Below are 8,434 nucleotides of genomic sequence, written 5' to 3'. Positions count from 1 at the left end.
CTTGCTTTGCACATGTAAACACGTGTCCCTCCCAGCAGTAGGTTAGTAAGGACATTTTGTTTTGTTTTGTTTTTCAATACTGGGATTGAATCCATGGCTGAGCTACATTTTCAGGCCTCCCTTTTAAATTTTAAGATAGGGCATGCTAACACGCTTGTCTAGGCTGAGTTTGAGCTTAATATCCTCCTGCCTCAGCCTCCCAGAGTCCTGGGGTTACAGGTGTGCACTGCCTCACCTGACTAACAGCACTTTTTCTTACCCTGGATATTTTATATTTTCAATCAGCTAATTTGATAGATGGAAAATACATCTTTAGATATATGCTACTTTGGTCATTATGCCTTTCTAAATTATTTCATACTCAACTGTACTTTTCTCTTGTGATCTAGCTACTTATCTGTTCTATAAATTGGAGTAATATTTTATATATTTTAACTATACACCAAAAATTTCTAACCTTTACCACCCTGTATATGAGTACGTTTTATTTATTTATTTATAGATAAGATATCACTCATTATATAGCCCAGGCTGGCCTTGAACTCATAGCAATCCTCCTGCCTCAGCCTCCTGAGTGCTAGAATTACAACCATCCACATTTAATTTTTTAATTCTTTATAATAATATTTTTTGAGGGGCTGGGGATTAGCTCAGCGGCATAAGCACCTGCCTTGCAGGCAGGCAGTCATGAGTTCGATCCCTGGTACCGATAAAAAGGAAAAAGACCAAAAATAATAATAATAATAATAATATTTTTGTTGTTGTTGAACCCAGGCCTTTGTACTGAGTTGCATCCCTACCCCCTTTTAAAGTTTTTATTTTTGAGACAAGTTCTTGCTAAATTGCTAAGATGCCTAGGCTGGGCTAGAATTTTTGCCTCAGCCTCTCAGAGTGTTGGGATTATCAGCATGTAAGGTCATATTCAGCTCTATAATCATACTTTTGACCCAAATGAAAAGTTAATCATGATATTGCATCTCAGTAATCTCATGCTGTTTTCTAAGTACAGTATACTTTGTTCCACAGAGCACACCACTGCTTCCACAATATTCCTGGAAGGGATTTCATTGTCAACATTGTAGTACATTATGGAAGCCAAAGGCCTTTGCTTAGGGATATATTTTCTTTGCTGCTATAGAAATGGTTTTTATGTGTCTCAGCTCAGTGTGGCTTAATACATTTTTAATCAAATCTATCAGTCTTTTCTTATATAATTCTTTACTTCTCTTAAAAACCGAGAAAGTATTCATATCTCTAATAATTATTTATTTACTTTATTTCATTTTAAAAAGACAGATGTTAGGTGTTCATGGTGCACACACCTGTAATCCCAGCACTTGGGAGGCTGAGGCAGGAGGATCCTTGCAACGTTGAGAACAGATTGGTCTATAAAGTGAACTCAAGGCCAGCCTAAACTGCACAGTGAGACCTTGTCTCAAAAAGACAAAAATAAAATAAAATACAATAAATAAACAAACAAAAAAACAGATGTTCTGATTTTTTGTTTGCTTTTTTATGCCTAACTTTGTCTGGCTGGAATTTATTTTGGTGGGGCTCCTGTAGGAATATTTACACTAAGAGTTTTGTTTATGCTCCTTGGCTTCATTCAAGGCTCTGCTTTGTGGGAAAGATGGGCAAAGTGAGTGCGGAGTGTGCCAAGCCCCTGTGCCCACACGTGTGACCTGAATGGGAGAAAAGAAAACTGTGTATGACCAATTTTTAAAAGAATAGGAAATGGACCTTTTAAAGCAGCACCAGGGCGGTGGGCCTGCTAGGGCTGATCACTTGCCCCTGTCTCAGCGGGGGAGTGGGGATGGAGGGGGGCTTGGCTGGGTCCCTGCACAGAGAGGCACCAGAGAGAGAACCTGGAGCTGGCACAGGTGCCCTGGGGAAATGCTTTCCCTGCATTTTAGGACTCTATCAATATCGGAGAAGGCGTGCTGCATTAACAGGGCAGCCCAGACGGGAGAGGCTGATCAGCCTGGTCAAGGGTCGAGTGCCACGTTAGGCAGCAGGCTTGCTCAGCCACAAGGATTTCCTGTCTGCTCTGGGGCCCAGTGGTGCAAGTTCAAATCCTGCCCCTGCAATGTAATTGTTTTGATATCAGATTTGCTCTCAGTAAGTTGCACTGGAAAATATCAAATATAATTGCTAACGGTCTTTGGGAAGAAGCATGAAGCTGGTGCCCTCCGAGGAGGCAGCACTCGTGTGTCCTCTTGTGACCTCTCCCTACTGACGCTGCCTTGGCCATGTGGCTGCATTAGCCTACAGGACTTCCAGGAGGTGTTGTGAGGGCCTCGCACGAGGCTGACCTCACAGAGCACAGAGCTCCACCTTGAGCCCAGCTGCTATGCTTTCCGGAAGTCCTGGCTGCCAGGCTGGGCATGGAGGAGCGGGGGCAAAAGGAGAGGAGTGGGGGTGCCCGGCTGAGCTTCCAGCTGGACCAAGGACTCTTCCTACCGACTCACAGATCACAAGGAATAGTAAATCAAGGCCGTTTTACCACTCATTTGTGGTGGTTTACTGCACAGCAGTGGGCAGCAAAAGCCCACAGAACTGTGCATGCAGTGTGCACCACGAGACAGGAAGTCAGAATGAGAAATACAGAGGAAGACACGCAGATTGTAAAACACACTTCCACCCAACAAACTGGAAGCCACTTTAAAATGGTGTCAAGTATTCGTGGTACATTAGGTTTCTTTTCAAGTCCATGTTTTTAAAGTGTTATAAGTAATTTCACAAAAGCCTGTCAGGGCTCCTGTTCTCAAGAACTTTCAGCCTAGGGGGGACAATCTGCATGGAAGGATGCCCAGGGCCCACTGAAGGCCAGTGCCGCCCCAAGGCAGCCTCTTTTTAATAGACTGTGTCTGGGTAAGGAAGGAGACGAATCTTCAAACATTAGTGTGTGTGTGTGTGTGTGTGTGTGTGTGTGCATGCGCGTTAGTTTAGGGTCACACACACACACACACAAATCCAGTGCTGAGCTCCCTGTGGCTGAGGCAGCCCCAGGCTGAGTCCCCGCCTCAGGAATCTTCCTGGGACCCATGGACAGGACTCCCCAACTTCAGCCTGAGTCACTCATAGACGTCCTCAGCCAGTGGGTGATCCAGATGGCGACAAAGCTGGGGTCTTCTGAAGCTGGCCACACGCTTGTTGGCTGAAACCCTCACTCTATGAGGCCTGTGCAAAATTAGGCAAACGATTGCTGCTAAGAAGAGACTATCATCTTGGAAAGTACTTTAAAAAGAAAACGAACAGCTTAAATAATTTGGCAAAGCGAGCCACTACAAGAACACAAAACTTCATTTCTGTCCTTCCAATTTCTTGACTAATCATAGTTCATGTTCATATGTTTTATATAATAGCACATACACCAAGAGCAGATGGATATGAAAAGGGAGAGGAGGAAACCATTAATCAAGCTGTGTTTGAAAGTGCTTGTGATTCCACGTCGTACTCGTAGGCGAGCTTTCTGTTAGCACAGTTGCTGCTGTTCCTGAGGGGGATTAATGGTTCAGCATTTCCTGGCCTTCCAGAAAATTCTGTGGCCACCTGGCCCTAAGCAGCCTTGGTCTTCTCGCACAGTCACAACCTGTCACTCGCCGTTCCAGTCCCTAGTGCTTCTGAAAACGTGAGAACGCTCTTCTGGCCAGCCCTAGTCTATGGAAACTAAGCCCTGCTCCTGCAGTGAGCTCAGCACTCAGGCTTTTGTTCAATCCACTTCTGTAGGGCGAAGAGCACAGTGCTTGCGACACTTCTGGTTCCTTCTGTGAGTCACCTTTGGGAGTTATTCCTGTAACGAGCCTCCCAGATTTCCCAAGACTTTTCAGTATTTCATTTTTCCTTGATGAAGACGTGAGTGAGGTGAGTAACCTAGCAAATGTCATGGGCAGTAGTCAGGCGCTGGCTTCGACAGCTAGCGCTGCCTGACATGCCGGCAGCTCCAAACTGAGACCTGCTCTCCTGCTCACTCAAAGCGCTGTTCTGTTCTGTTCTGTTCTGTTCTGTCCACAGATGCAGAGAGACAGCCCAGCTCCTTCCCTGAGAAGGGCGGGTCCAGCCTTGGCACAGAGCCCATTCTGCCCAGCCGCTACAATGAATCTCACTGGGAACTCTTTGTCCCAGCTCCGCAGGGAACCTGGCCCTGTGATCTGGATAAGGAAAGGCCTTTTCCTATCTTTCTGGCTTGCCTTCCAGCCCCATTGTTTGCAGCCTGTTTGCATAGCCAAGCTTGGCCAGCAGGGCCAGGGTAGGCACAGGTCAGGCTAGATGCTGTCCTCTCTGGGTCCTCTTAACTCTCACTTTTTGTCCCAGAGGCCACTGGGTGGCTCAAGGTACAGTCTGAGAAGGCTTCTCCCAGCCCAGCGTTAGGTGAGGAGGGGTAATTCCTATCTGGGGTGGTTTTTTGTTTGTTTTGTTTCTGGGATAGGGTCTCACTGTACAGTCCAGGCTGGCCTCAAACACACGATCTTCCTGTCTTAGCCTCATGGGTGCTGGGATTATAGGTGTGCACCTTCCTGGCTTTCAATCTGTATTACTGAAAGATGTCACATGAATGTGTGGCCATGGCAGGCTCTCAGTAATACAACCATGACCAAACATGGTGGTGTATCCCAAGCACTCAGGATGCAGAGGCAGGAGGATCCCCATGTATTTGAGGTCCACCTGGGCTACATAGTGAGACATTGTCTCAAAAAAAACAAAACTAAACTAATACAGCCATTGGGGTACTGCTCAGTGGTACAGAGCTTGCCTAGCATGGCCCTAGGTTTGATCCTCGGTACCACCAAAAGGGAGGAACAAAGGAGAAACAAACAAACTGACAAAGTACATACTCAGTAGTACAATCATTACTAATAGTTGTAGGGTAGTGGGAAGGATAGGAAATCTTTTGGGTGTGTGAGGGGACCGAGGAAAATCTTTTTATCTGTTCTGCTCCACAAATGGCTTTTTTTTTTGTCCTGGAAATCGAACTAAGGACCTTGTGCTTACCAGGCAGGAACAATCCTAGTCAGCACCTCCCAACTCAGCACCAAGAGCTCTGTGTGCCAGTGGAGTGGCCCGGAGTACTGACCTGCTCCTCTCCCACACCTGGGGCTTCCGAGCTCCTGTCCTAGCATGACTGTCCATCCACATCACTCGTTCCTCCTCGGGCTCTGAATGGAGGTGGAAAATGCTCAGAGGTCTGTGTGGTACAGGGAGAAGGAAGGCACATGGAAAACGTGGATTGGTAAGAGATGACTGGCAACATTTAGGAGCTAGCTGGGAAGAGCCGAGAGACAGGATTTCAAAGAAAACAATCACTTTGCAGAGGTGATTAGGGAGGGGGGGGGTCTTTACTTTCTTTAATATGCCAGCAATCATCCCTTCTCAGCTTCTGTACAACCAGTTTTGGGCCAATCATCGTTGACCTGAGACTCCAGGCCTTCAGCAAACAGCTATAGAAACTGCTGGGAAAAGAGCTCCGGCAGCCAAGGTAAGACCAGAGCCCTGGACTCAGCTCTGCAACGCATGAGCAAGTTCCAACTCTCCGGGCCCCTGGGACTAGATGTTGTAAGAGTGGGAGGTGAGATGTCTCTGTGCATCACGAAAATTAGTTACTCTTATCTTGATGTCCTTGGTCTTGGAAGGGATGAGAAGGTTAAGGGAAATTCAGGACTATCTAAGCTTCTTCTTCTTTTTTTTTTTTTCTTGTTTTTTTTTTTTTTTTTTTTTTTTCTTTTTCATTTTTATCGGTACCGGGGATCGAACTCATGACTGCCTGCTTGCAAGGCAGGTGCTTATGCCGCTGAGCTAAACCCCCAGCCCCTATCTAAGCTTCTTCTATCGACTTTTCCTAAATGGTAACACATCTATATCCAGCTTTGAGGTGGTAAAGGATACAAAGCGAAGGTCAAGTTTGTTCTATTCCTAGCTTCCTACCGGACACATTAGGCCCACGTGGCCTAAAAAAACACGCTGTTTATTTTTTCCTTTTGGACAGGGTCTTGCTATGTAATTCCAGCTGACTTTGAACTCATTGTGTAGTCCAGGCTGGCCGAGTGCTGGGATTATAAGCATGTACCACCATGCCCAGCACAAATCATGCTTTTAATGAATAACAAGTTAGAGGCCCATCAGTTTCCTTGTCCTTTGTCCCCACTGTGGCCTCTGCCTGTGCCACGTCCCCCTGAACTCTTGGTGTTTAGCAAATTGGTAGAAGCTCCCAGTCTCTCCTGCAGGTCACCAAGCCCAAGTTCTTTGGCACTGCAGTCCCTGCCCTGGCCTGAGTCTGCACATCGGTGCAGCTGGGGAAGAGGCCACAGCAAAATTTAGCGGTCTCATGTGAAGCCCAGGGTGCTACCTGTGCAGCTGCCTTTACTGAATGTGGACTGGCCTTTGAGTGTTTCCTGTTTCTCTGAAAACTGACAGGCTCTCTGAAAGTTCCTGGAGCATCTCTGCAGGCCCCAAACCACACATCTCCTACTACCGGGTTCCCTAAGGACTGGGCAGGACCCCAGCCCCTTACCTGCCAGCCATGGCCAGAGCCAGCCGGAGGAGTGGCCCTGAGTGGCCTGTGGCAGGACCTGGGCTCCAGCTCAAGGAATGTGCGGGAACCACTGCAGGCTGCTGCCACGAGGGAGTCACAGCACCAGGCACACCAGGCCATCCCTTCCATTCAGTCCACCCAGCTGGAGTCTTCTGGGCCTAGGAGTCCAGAATGGAGAGTGGCTTTTGTGAAGACCATTTTGGAACGGGTTAGGGTAGGTGTATAATAAGAGGACCTGAGATAGCTGTTGTGCATATGGCTAGTGTAATGGGCAGGAGTCAGGTGTGTCACACACACGCACATGCACAGTAAGTAATTCAGAGAGTTTGATACAGAGACTGCCACAAAGGCCAGGCCAGGCTGTTGCAAAGCCATAGGGTGACTGCAGGACCAGTGTGCCAAGAAGAGGCCCTGATCCATAACACCTGGCTGGGTGAACCTGAGACCAGTGACAGCTCAGAGATGGACACAGAGAACCATGTGGCACCTTCAGGTGACCCAAAGCCACCCTGGAAGAGCCCCCAGGGAGTTAGGGTTAAGCTTGACCCTACACCTCTGCTCAGGAGTTTCCCATGCGCCAGGCACATCAGGGAGGACATGTGTAGGGCACAGCTAGCTGATGTTTACGTGGTTTTAATTTTGAAGTTGAAAGACAAGTGTAAAAATAGCTTCAATCAGATGTCCTGCAAGTCACAAATTGTCACCCTAAAATGTCCTGCGTCCCTGGACCCATTTGTGGAGAGCAGACTCTCTCTTGGAGACTGGGTTGGCTGTCCTCAGTCACATACCTTCCTGCCCGCTGGAGAGCCAGGCCCTCTGTCCAGGAAGTGCTCGGCGTAAGTACAACACATGGCTCTGACCCTGCTCGGCGACTCTGCCCCTGCCCCTGTACCGAGTTCTACCTGAAGAAAAATCTTGATGGGCGAAAATTACTTTAAAATGACAATAAGAAAAGTTTACCTTTTGTTTTTTTAAAGCAAAAGAACAAGGAAGCTGGATCGAGGGTACCTAAACCCATGTGTAGAGCACAGCATTAAGAACCAATCTCGGGGCTGGGGATTTAGCTCAGCGGCATAAGCGCCTGACTTGCAAGCAGGCAGTTGTGAGTTCGATCCCTGGTACCGATAAAAAGGAAAAAGACAAAAAAAAAAAAAAAAAAAAAACAAAAAAAAAAAACCAATCTCATTTTCTACCGACAAAGAATTGAAGAGAAGCCAATTTATTGGGTACCTCCTAGTTGTATGATCTTGGCAGGTCTCTCAGCCTCTCTGTGCCTCTATCCTCTCCTTTATAAAATGGAAATAATCACTCTCTCAGGTTTTTTGGTTTTTTGCTTCTTGCTGTTTTTGAGGCAGGGTCTCACTATGTAGTTTGGGCTGGCTTTGAAGTCTTGTTGTAGCCCACACTGGCCTTGAATTTGCAGCGATCTTCCTGCCTCAGTCTTCCAAGTGCCAGGATTACATCTCAGGGTATCATGGGGATTAAATGAGTTTGTCTTTGGGAAGCCCCGGAGCCATGGCTGGTGTGGGGGATGATGGTGTTTAAGTGTTGCCCCAAGGTAAGCCCAGCAAGGGAGATTCATGGTGTTTTCTTGAGAAGATCGCAGCAGGTGGAGACAAAAACTGTGCCTCCTCCTCAGTGTCCACAGCCAGTCTATCCTTATGCGGGGCCATGGCTTCCCTGGTCTTCATTCCCTGAGGAGGGATGGCCTCAGAACCAGGGACTTGCCTCCTCTACCCCAAATGCCAGATACCTAGACCAGCCCTGTGGCACTCGGTGGAAGAAAGCAGCTCCAAGTGAGGTTCAGAAGATACTCAGCGCTGGACGTGGGAGGAGGGCTCACCCGTAATCCCAGCGCTCTTTGAGGCTGAGGCAGGAAGATGGCAAATGTGAGTCTAGTCCGGA

General features: G+C 47.6%; 1 long non-coding RNA gene across 2 annotated transcripts; it reads left to right on the top strand.

The window, feature by feature from the left end:
* The first annotated feature begins 3,673 nt into the window (after positions 1-3,673).
* Positions 3,674-7,842, top strand: LOC134470647 (uncharacterized). 2 transcript variants are annotated; one of them, XR_010039680.1, is made up of 4 exons: positions 3,674-3,864; positions 4,015-5,230; positions 5,375-5,476; positions 6,412-7,842. It is a non-coding gene; the product is annotated as an uncharacterized LOC134470647 (long non-coding RNA). The 2 variants fall into 2 exon arrangements; XR_010039674.1 differs by having other exon boundaries at positions 4,015-5,476.
* The last annotated feature ends 592 nt before the right edge of the window (positions 7,843-8,434 follow it).

This window comes from Cavia porcellus, unplaced genomic scaffold, assembly GCF_034190915.1.
Source record: "Cavia porcellus strain 051 isolate PalLab524CR breed Dunkin Hartley unplaced genomic scaffold, mCavPor4.1 scaffold_1, whole genome shotgun sequence".
Classification (NCBI taxonomy): Eukaryota; Metazoa; Chordata; class Mammalia; order Rodentia; family Caviidae; genus Cavia; species Cavia porcellus.
This window is presented reverse-complemented; position numbering and strand designations above follow the sequence as displayed.